Source organism: Sceloporus occidentalis, unplaced genomic scaffold, assembly GCF_023333645.1.
Source record: "Sceloporus occidentalis isolate IW3139 unplaced genomic scaffold, rSceOcc1.0.p SCAF_2, whole genome shotgun sequence".
Classification (NCBI taxonomy): Eukaryota; Metazoa; Chordata; class Lepidosauria; order Squamata; family Phrynosomatidae; genus Sceloporus; species Sceloporus occidentalis.
Window position 1 is genome coordinate 121456686 of NW_028316982.1, and position 12024 is coordinate 121468709.

General features: G+C 40.3%; 1 protein-coding gene across 7 annotated transcripts in view; it reads right to left on the reverse strand.

Moving 5' to 3' along the window:
* The window catches only part of KAT6B (lysine acetyltransferase 6B), a 119323-nt gene that overhangs the window by 33229 nt on the left and 74070 nt on the right, over positions 1 to 12024 (reverse strand). The window lies entirely within an intron of this gene.

The window sequence follows — 12024 nt, forward strand, 5'->3', positions numbered from 1 at the left end:
GCGAGTGTGTGCTAGCATGTGCTGCGGGAACATACCCCATTTAGTTCCCCTCTGTTTTCCCCCCACGGATACGCAATAGGCTCGGATTTTAAAGCTGGGAAAACGGAGGGGTGACTGTAGAATCTAAGAAGGATAAAAGGTAAGTAGAGATAGAGACACAAAATGCCCCAGTGGTTCATACATGGAAAGTGTGATCGATCTTCAGCACACTTGAAGAGATCATTTCCTGTTTGCATCCAAAATGGAGTCATTATGCTGTGGAAACTACAAATCCAAAGCTCCTCGGTTATAATTTTAGGAGCATAATTCCTGCAACTGTCCTCACCATTACTCCTCCCTCTTTTCAACACAATTTTTACATGGCTAGTGATAGGAGCTGAAGACTACTGCAAGTCAGTATCAAACTGAAAGTGTTCTGATTTTCACCAGTAATGGAGTGAGGGTTTTTACACAGGATTTCTTTGTATTTTCAGCTCTCACAAATGCACATTTACTAACACTGCTACATGAAAAGAACAAGAGCATAAGAGCAGTATCTCAACATTTCAAACATGGATGAATATATATATATATATATTATATAATAGGAGGAAAACTCAACTTTACAACAGTCACATTATTACTATGCTGCAATCATCTCAGAAGCTCACATCCAGTATCTCATAAGGGCACCCAAGATAATCCTATCGATTTCTCTTATCTTGCACAACTCTTTTAATAAAATGCAACAAAGGTATTTGTAATTTCAGTTCTGAAAAGATGCTTAGTGATTTCATAAAGGCATCTGTAATACTGCATTGTCAAATCCAAATGAATGAATAAGTCAACCTTTCTGTACAAAAAAGGCAGCATTAAAAAGCAGAATTAAAAAAGAACAAGCCTTGATAATAATGTCAATTTCAAATCTGGTTGGTGCTCAGACCAACACATAACTCAAGGGACATGTTAATCTGCATTTCTGCTTATGTGTAGCATCACTTCCAAGGTCAGGCAAAGCTGACCTTCTCAACAATTCTCCAAGAAATTAAAGCACTTTATTTTTTTTAATTTAATAGTCTTACTCTTTCCCACCCTTCTGAATATCTTCAAGGCATGTATTTTCCTCATCTTCTCATAAAGGGATTTTATCTCCCAGAAAACCTTTAAGTAAACCTTCAGGACCCATCTACAAATGATTTATTAAAAGCAAAATAAAGCATACACACCACCACACATGAACAGTACTAAATGCCATTATTTCACATAAAGAAAAACAAGATGTTTATTATTAAAACTAGCCAATAAACTTTTACTTCAGCTAAGTTGAAATGTTAACAAAAGAGCTTATCTGCCAGTGTTTTAAATTGTTCATTTTGGAAGATATGATATCTTTGAAATTTAGACATCAAGGTTCTCTTGCCTACTGGTCTCTTATACTGTCACATGAGTTCTTGTACTAGGAACATGTTCCGTATTCCCACCAAACAGAAAATCAAATAGGATGCACTGCAGAGCTAATTTTGTAATTAGATTTTAAAATGTACAGAACTACCCCAAAATATTTGTCTCTGTTATTGTTGTCTTCAAATCATTCCTGACTTATGGCAACCTTAAGGCAAACCTATCACAGGGTTTTCTTGCCAAGTGTTGATCCTAGGGGGCTGGTCTTTGCCTTCCTCTGATGCTGAGAGAGTATGATTTTTCTAGGGTTACCCAGTGGCTGATCAGAGATTTGAGCCCTCATCTCCAGAATCATAGTCCAATGCTCAAACTATGCCATCCTGGCTCTCGTTTATTGCTGTATCTACATCCATATCCAAATCTTTAAATCTATACTGCTACCAACTAGACAAACTGACAAATAATTTTAGTGCAATCTCCCCTCCTCAAAATAGTACTTGGGTATAAGGATTGAATCTCCAAGGAAGTTGGCTGTATGTCATCCTCAGCATTCATACAACAGTTCAGTCTCTGTGAGAGCATGTCACATAAATCATCTTTTTGTCTTTTTTGTTATTTTTTTTCTCATTTAGCAGTAGGTGGAATGAAACAGAGTACAGGTAACCTCAGGTCATCTAGGCAAGCTCATGGCACATACAAAATTCAAACCTGGACTCTCTGATTTGCAGTTCACTCTCTCAGAGACCAAGCTACACTAACCTTTAGCAATATAGGAGAATATCACAGAAACATCACTACAAAACATACACATAATTGATATAGTCCATTAAAAATATTGGCTCCAATTCTTGATTTTTAGAAATACAACAAAAATCGAACAACTGCTAGACTCTAACAACAACAAAAAACAGTCAGAGTTACAAGAAAATACTGAATTCTCTGTTGGTTCTGTTAACAGGAGCAATAGCCTTTGAATAGCAGCTTTTATTGAAAATGAAATGATGCCGTGGCAATTATAAAGGCAGCGCCTCCTTAACTGTTTTCTAGGAAGTCGTTGAATTCCTTGGATGTTTATGGTGTTCATCAAGGAGATTATTTTCATTCAAAACACCCCTTGCTCATAACTATGAATGTTCCCCATTTGTGTGCAGAGTGCTGTGTGTGTTCTAGGGTATATTCAGTATTTGTGACCCAAACCATGTGGATCTTCATGTTTGGACAGTGTCCCACATGAACTGACTGCAAAAAAACATGCCACAGAATCTTGGCAATATGTAGGGATACTGAGGCAATAGTCTTACAGAAGCTAGTAGTACAATAAACTGCTATAATTTTCTGACTTTTGCTGTTATTGATTGCGAAAAAACATTTTAGCATTTGCAGTTTCATAAATGTCAACCTAAGTACATGAAAAGTAACAGCATCTTATACATCAGGAGGAACAATTTGTAGCCCTCCATCTTCCTTGATCTCTGACCATACAGGCTGAGTTTGGTAAGTGTTAGTGTCCAACAGAGCTGGAGGGCCAGTTTCCTCACCCTTGTGGTACACATTTTCTGCTAGGCTCACTTTACTTACAGCATACATTAGTTAATTGGTTCCGGTAAAGTTGTATCCATTAAATTAAACTTACCAAAAAGATTCCAAATAATTGATATAAGTTGCAGGTAAATAAAAAACATTGATCTTGTCTGCTCGTGTATTTATCCTGAAGCATCTGAAATGAGTACAACATTTCCCTGTTAAATAGATTACCCCAATGTTGTAATATCCATCTTGTCTACACAGTGGATATCCTTAATCCTACAGGATTGCCCAAGGATTATACCATATATACTCGAGTATAAGTCAACCTCATGTATAAGTCGGGTTCAGGTTCTGGGGCCTGATGTGATGTGACCCATGGATAAGTCAAGTGTAAATTTTAGGGAGACTGCTGGGTTGGAAGAGAGCCCGCCTTTTCTCCTTCGTTCCAGCCCAGAGTCGGAGGACAGACTTGATGGGGGAAAGCCCACCCTTCCTCCTTCTCTCCAGGGTCACAGACCTGAAGAGGAAGAGCCCATACTTCCTCCTTCTCTCCAGCCCAGGGTCAAAGGAGAGGCTTGAGAGGGAAGACCCCATCCTTCTCCTTCTCTCCAGCCCAGGATCAGAGGGGAGGCTTGAAGAGGAAGAGCCCGCCCTTCCTCCTTCTTTTCAGCCTGACTGCCCCCACACTAACTCATGTTGACCCACATTTTCAGGGTCAAATTTTGGGCATAAATTTCTCAACTTATAGTTAAGTATATACGGTAATCTAACTGAATATCAACCACTGGCTTGTGTTTCAGTGTCAAAGCGTTGGGCCTAAAGTGCAAAGTTGTTGGTGAAAATTGTGTGTGATGGGACACAATGAAGCTGGAGTGAGGATACAAAGAGTTCGCACTTTCTCTTCAAAGGAACAAATGACATTAAATCAATATTGCTCACTTGAATTTTTAACATCATTATTGAGGAGAAACAAATACTTAGTCAACCAAGCTCAACTATCTATCTAATTAAAATAATCAATTCACATCCACATGGCATTATTAGTTTTGATGAACTAGTTTTGCAAACACTATGAATTTCATTAAAGCCAGAGCCTATTAAATACATTACTATAAAAACTGTTCAATGGAGGGAGGGGGTATGTATCACCTTGTGGTTTCAGGCACTTTCCACTTGCCCTATCATACAGGATTGACTAATAAAGTACCAAAAAGATCTAGGCCTTCCATAGCTACAAAGCATGAATTTTTATCATTTAATTCAATCATTTCATGTAACCAATCTCAAAATACTATAAACACAAAATAAGGAGAAAATAGCAATATGTAGCAATAATTGTAAATGGTCTAGTGGGTACACCTGTATTTTGAGGAAGTGTCATGGGCATGGTCACAAAATAGCTGCAGAGGGAGTGAGAAAAAAGCCATATTTTACAGAAAGAAGAGGTAAGGCTATAATACAGGTAACTTGCCTGAAAATGTGGTAAAGCTAGGGGTCTGAAGATGAAACCTAATTCTTTTTAGCAATAAAACAACCATCTTTGGAGCAGCTTTAGAAATGTTTCCAGTTTCTCAATACTCTCTAGTTTCTTTTTCCAAAGGTGAGGTCTGTGCCACAGAAAATCACTCCTTACAAACCCAGTTTTCTGAATACCAATTTCACAGAAGGCAAGTCAATTAATCTCCAGAAAGAGTCTCTTAATACATTCTGCTAAAAATGCATGTACTTCTCTCCTAGAAACAACAAACAGGCTCAGGTTCCTCTGCCTTTTCTTGTTTTGCAGCCCCCCACCATTCACTTTTCATTTCTTTCCCTGCAGATCCTAGCTCTCCTTTTTCCTTCCTCCACCAGGACAGAAATACCCCTCCCTCATTACATACTTGCCATTCTTGTAGAGAGGCACAGGCAATGGTTTGCCGTCTCCCTTGCTAGTAGTCCACATATCAGTTTGCAGGTAACATCCAATTATAACTATTCTCAGAGGACAGGCCTAAGACAGGACATTACAAATAGACAGAGACCATTATTCTTTCTTTTTTGAGTTTATTGTCCAATCAGAAGACCCTTTGGGCCCCAAAAGACACGGGGGGGAGGGGAGTTTAGGAGAAACGGTGATTCACTGACAATTGTCATTTATAATCTAATTAACAAGGATAGTAGAATACTTGGCAGAAACCTGAATAGCTTCCACAGGATCACTGTTGCCTGCAACCACCATACTGGGGACACCAGTTGTAAGACTTACTATCTACTGCTCAAATTTCAAAACATACAAGTGCTTGCCTTTGTGGATGACAGAGAAATTGTCTGATATGGGGTTAAAGATTACATCTTCCCTTGCTTATCACATAATATTAACTACATAGAGATGAATTTGCAGAAGCAAGGGCAAGTTTAAAACCAAAGCAAGCGTTTTCCATTTCTCCTCAGTTATTCTAGAGGTTATGAGTTTATTTCCTCTCCCTACCTCTGGTGAGGAAAGGATGTTATTTTCCCTGCTCAAAGCCATTTATAGGCAAAATTCTAGTCAGTGTATTGCTTGACTAACAGCAAGGCAGAGCTCACTTGTTCCTCAGATCCGAGGGCAAGCCAGTCTTGAGAGTTCTTACAAAATTCAGGCCTGACCACATGATTTGCTTACTATTGATCAAGAGTCGCTTTGCTGGTCTGGCTCCTTTTCATGTAGCTTCCTCTTCAGAACTAAGAACTTGAATATGGAGCACAACCCCAAACCTTATCTGATATCATTTAAGCTTCATATAGTTTTCAGGATATGATGTGGTCTTTTTAGGACACTGTTCATTTACTTGGATAACATTGCCATGTTACCATGTATGTCAATTACCATGTACATCAAAATAATAGAATTAAAATGTTTTAACTTAAAATTTATAGATGAGATGCAACTTCATCTTCATTAAACTTAATTCTTAATTTAAATATTTTACAAAAACTAAATTAAAAATGAAAATGAATTTTCCTTTACTTACAAATGAGTTCTAAGATTGCTTCAACCTGCACTAATGGTATACTAATCTGTCTTCCTCAGAACTATCAACAGCTATCCTCATAGCCGCAGGACCTTTCTGTACCATCTGCAAATGTGCAGTATTCACACTGGAAGCTGTGATGTTGTCCATACATAGTGAAAGCTATGTGCATACCTTGATTGTGCCGAATGTCATTACAGCTGATCACTTTTCTAGCAATGTGAAGAGTGACATATGGAGCTCAATTTGGTAGTCAATTAATGTGCATAGTTAGACACCAAGCTATTAGGGCAACATATGCAAACCATGATGAGCACTGCCATGCTGGTTTTCTTCGCTTCATTATACAGCCTAATGACATCCACTGAAGTCCTACTGAAGTCTTCAGTCTGTATGTCACAAGAATTGGAAGTTCATGAATGTGAAAGTAGAAACCACAATCCAATATTTCTGAGATGAGCCATTAGAAAATAAGTATAATTTTTATAAGTGAACAAAAATTTAAAATAAGCAATAAAACTGATATTGAAAATATTAAGATAAAATGTTAGGTATTCACAAAATCTAAACAATAACACACTCTATATGATTAACATTGAAAGTATTTATATACTGCTTAAAATTTTCAAACAAACCAAGTCATATTGGAGTTATACTGTCCATAAAATACATCAAATGAGAATTTAGATCCTATGTTCTCTGCGAAAACTTTAATCACTCTCTGATGTCACAAAAAGCCTTGAAAAACATAGCCTATGTTGAGAGACTTAGGGGCTATACAGACCGCCCCTAAGGGGGAGCCTGTAGCCATCCCTTTTAGCACCAGATCAGGGCTGCAGCAACTGCATACTGCAACCATGATCTGGCCTTTCCATGGCACAAAAAGAAACAGCAAAAAGGGCACCATAGCTTTTTGGCACTCCATCAACTAGACACAGCTCCAGAGGAGCGCTGTGATGCCACCCACCATGTGGTAAGGCGTGTGGCATCACACCGGCCTGAGGGCAGAGTCGGGGCATACGTCGTGTGGATGCCACACCCAAGCTCTGCCCCCAGGCCAGTCTTAATGGCCAGTCTGTACACCCTTTTAATGAGGAATGAATGGGTGGGGACATTTAGAGGGAATGACAAGGTGGCTGCCATGGACAGGTTCTCCTGAACATGAGGTATACTGGGAGCTGAAGTCCAAAATCTCTTAAAGGGCACAATTTGGGGACCACTGGACTAGATGATGGCAAAAAGATTGAAACTTAATCCAGGTAAGACAGATGTGCCCTAGTCAATCAAAAAACAGATCATGGAATAGTGATTCTACCTGTGCTGCAAGGAGCTGCATTCCCTCTGGAAACTCAGGTTTGCAGCTTGGGTATGCTCCTGAACTCAGATCTGAGCCTGAATGCTCAGGTTTCTACAGTGCTCAGGAATGTGTTTGCACAGTTAAAAATTGGTGTGCCAGCTGCACCCATTCCCTAAGGCATCAGATCCTGCCATACTCATTCACGAGCCTTAGTTCCTTTGTCTTTTTCCTGGAAATGGCTTGAGTTTGAGTTGGCTCTCTTGCTTACTCCCAGTTTCCATTGCGTCATTAAGCGAATATCCTCCTTTGCCAGTCGGATCAGCTCCCTTACCATCTGAGGGTTGTCAGTTCTCCTCACCCATTTCAGCAGTTCTGATCACAGGCTCGCCTTGAAATGCTGCACTCTGGTCGTCTCAGGCCAGTCCAGGACTTGCGCTGCCAATCTCCAGAACTCCATCGCATATTCGGTCACGGAGCAGGCTCTCTACATGAGCATCATCAACTTGATTCAAGCCTTCTTCAGCCAGAAATGGTCCTCGAACCAGGCTCATAGTGTGACCATGAATTCAAGCAGAATCTTCAATTCTGCAGCTCATTCTGCAGCTCTGGTGTCAAAAGTTGCACAAGCCCATCCGCCGCTTCCCCTTCCAGTTGGGAAATCCTGCACCTCACTTTTGCAACTTTGCTTCGGAATGTAGGACCCCACTCCCACATGTGCACCACCACCTGAGCCAAGAAATAGGACAGCTGAATTGCACTCCCAGTTGTCTGGCTGTCGGCTTCTGGGTGCAACTGGTGCAAGCTCTTGCTGACGTCTGGGGGTGTCGTCCCTTGTGCTTTGCCAAGGGCTGGTCACAGTGGTCTCGTGGGTGAGGCTGGTGTGGAGACTGCTTTTGCTATGGTGTTCTGTCTGAGGCCACCCATTCTCCTCAAGTTTGCTCTGCTCCTTGGATTGGTGGTTCCACTGTGGTTCTGGTGAGCTGGGCTGCCACTTCTTCGGCCACCATGTCCCACAGTGCTCACTTCCCCTTCGGTGACCAATTCCATCATGATGGCCTTGCACTGGTCATTGGCGTCTGGAACCACCCACCCTCCTCCGTTTCGCTTAGCAGGTCCTCCGGGCCCCACAGCCCATCCGACGTTCCCTCACTCCCTTCTTGCTTGAATCCCTGCTTTAAATCCTCACTGCTCAACACCACTCAACAGATTCCTGCTTTAAATCCTCTTCTTCAACCCCCTTCAACAGATCTCTGCTTAAAATCCTATTTGCTCACCCCCTCTTCAACACAAATATTATCGGTCCTTCCAAATAGTGATTTGGAATTTGGAATTTCTCCCTTCGTTCTTATCTCCCTGAAGGAGGTGGGAATTTTTTTATATTACTCTTCTTACTCTGTGAAGGTATTTCAAGTTGCTGTCCTTCCCAAGGTAAAGTGACACATTCCTGACAAAACCCCTACAGATGAAATGTGAGGAACATAAACTCAAATGACATGGATGCTAATGTTATTTGCATTATCCTGTGCCTGCTGCTTTGGTCCACTCACAATCTCCTTACACTTTCTCATGTAATGTTATGTGAAAATTGTTCTTGCATTATAGCTTTTGCCTAAAGAAAACCTCCACCCTAAAGAGTTTCTTCAGTTTGATTAGTATAGCCTTGCCACAGGTAATGTGTAATCCAACAAATCAACATGTACTCTGTTTGAAATGGCAGTAGACTAGTTCAATAAAATGTTTTGTACATTTTGTTCTTTCAAAGAAAAATGTACTTGAGCAACTGACAAAAAAAATGTAAGGGGATGTGTGTTCAAATAACCAAAGTACATGTATGTATTATATTCCATGTGCACCACAACTTCCTCTGATGTCCCACCCACAGTACATTTCCTGAGTATGTGGATAACTCCTTTCTTTTTGTAAATTGTACAACAATTATAAGTCATATTCCGTGAGGGATAAAATAAACACTTATCAGTTCTAGTGATATAAGACAAATAAGGAGGGGGGACTGTTTTATTGCTTTTCATCAGAGACAATAAAAGTTACATTTTTTGACAACAGCTATCTGAATCTCAGAGTCTGCATCCACAGTGTGGAGTTGTACAGTGTGCTTTTGGTATCTGCAGGGGATACACACACAACCTCCATGGATACCAAAATCCACAGGCCTTCAAGTCCTGTTGTTCCCAATGGCAGCGAGTGAACATGGCCACACAGCCATTAGGGACAATGCCATTACAGACATCATCTGAAGCCCCACTGTCCCTAGTGGCGGCATGGCTATGTGCACACATCACCACTGGAGACAACAGGGGTGTTCCTAATGGTGGCACAGCCACATGCACACAATGCCATTGGGGACAACAGGGGCTTGCTGTCTATGGATTGCAAGTCTGTGGATACTGAGGTCACAATGTATTTTTTCAAATTAACTTTTACAAGCTCTGCTCTCCTTACAGCTGCATATAATATACTGGTGCCAGGGGTATTGGTGGAAACTGTCAGATCTACCTTGTGCACCCTCCAGCTAAGCTGGATGCTCAAGTCCCAACATCCTGAACCACTAAGTTGTCTGAGGGTAAAAGGCATTTCAGTTCAACACAACTGGAGGTCCTTGCACCGGGGAAGATGCTGGATTTTTTTTTTTTTTTTGGTCACACAATTAATGTTGTTTTTTAACAGACTGTTCAACATTGTTGTTTCTGTTTTGTTACCACACCACAGAGATTTCCACCAAATTTCCACCCACTCACCCTGACTTAGCTGTTCTCATTTCCTCTAAATTTAGCTGCAATCCTCAAGGTGGCTGCAGGGAAATGAATTTGTCCAGCACCAGTATGTTGCCATGAAGTCTGCCCATTGTAATATTATTATATAAAGATTTAACAGCAATAATAAAAGGTAAAGGTTGTCTCTTGATATGAATGTCTAGTGTAACCGACTGTAGAGGGCAGTGCGCATTTCCGTTTCTAAGCCAAAAATCCAGCGTTGTCCGAGGACTGCTCTCGTGGTCATGTGGCCAGCATGACTCCACTGAGCGTTGTTACCTTCTCACTGAGAAGTGGTACCTATTTATCTACTTGCATATGCATGCTTTCAAACTGCTAGGTTGGCAGAGGCTAGGACTAGTCACAGGCGCTCACCTCATCATGCAACACCCAGGCCTCGAACTGCCAACCTGCTGATCTTGCAATCAACAGAGTCAGCAACTTGAGCCAAAGCATCAATAACAAAGGTTAAAAAGAATCCCACAATCCATGCAGGCTGGGGGATTCTGGGTATTATAGTCCAAAAAGTACATTTTCAGAGCTCTGTCCAGGTGACATTATGCAGTAAACATTCACACAACGCAAAATAGAAACATCAGCATCCCTTCTGTATCATGTCTGAACATTATTCAATATCATGTGAAAAAGTGCTGCACAGATTTGGTGAATATAGAAAACCCCACCAATTCTTCATGACGCTATTGCTATGATGCTATTGTGACCTCTACCACAACTACCAAGTGGGACCAAACCCCACACTAGTGTCCCGTTGCGTACAAGAGCATTAAAAATAGTCACATGGCTTAGCACACAAGATAATGTAACAGCATGTGATGCAATTGTGAAGGATAGAATTGTGTGGCCACCAAGATGCTGAGGGACAGCAACTCCCAGAAGCCATAGCCAGGATGGCCAATGGTGAGGCATGCTGGAAGTTGTAGTTGAGCAATGTCTGCCAAGCCACACAGCTCACATCTCTGTTGGACTGGATTAATGGAGCAGTCTGGCTTTTTAAAAAGTTGAGTTACGAGAAGATGAAAAGCTTCAAAGTTAAACCAAACACATCTTGTCAGCAGCACTCCAGGTGTTCAATGCTCAATAAACGGCCTGCCTGAATGGTTGCTTCCTGCTGAGAGGCACTGTTTACATGAAGTACGTGAGCAATAATCAAATTTTCTAATGAAAACTTGCTCCATTACTTCATTTGCAAAAGAAGTATTTGAAAATTCTCACACCTTGGGGAGCACCTGCCAAATTTCTCAGCTCATAAAGAATAAAGTAAAGGGATTGAGAAAACCAAAATCCCATATGTTTAGTAAACAGCAATGAATTATCCTCATGTCCCTATCTCCAAACACTCCCACTCCGGTTTCCTGAAAATATGATAGTGGTAGAGCTAAAAACACTTTTTAACAGGTATAGAAACTTTAATTATCCAGCTTATTATTTAATTTACCAAAACTATATTGTAATTCCATTGTTTTTTGTGTATTTGAAATATTTTTTTCAGTTGTGCAAAATATGTCAGATGTACACTGCATAATGAAGAAGATATACTAGTTTGTATACTGTGCTGCAAAAATGGATTTTGCTTCAGGGGTGAATTATTCACATTACTTAAAGACTGGAATAAAAAGCTAACCCTCAGACATTATGCTCTCCCATCATGAACACTGTCCAGCTAAAATATACTCCACATTTGGAAACTAGAATGCCCTTGATAAAAGCTTTACTTAGCTTTAATCAGAAATAATTGTCACTCTTTGTACTATTAAGCAGCACAAAAGGAATGCAATTTAGACAATTCATTCAGTGTTATAGCTTTGAAATCTAATATTGAGAGCGAGAGATATTGTCAGTTTCCTGGAGTACAATAAAATTAGGAGATTTTTCATTTCAGGAAGCTTTTCCTATGCAACAGGAACAGAAACCCATCATCTATTGACAACAGCTACAGGTTACAAAAAGTTCTTATAATAATAATAATAAAAATTTTTTATTTGTATACCGCCCTTCTAAAAATCAGGGCGGTGAACAACAACTACATAACAACATAACA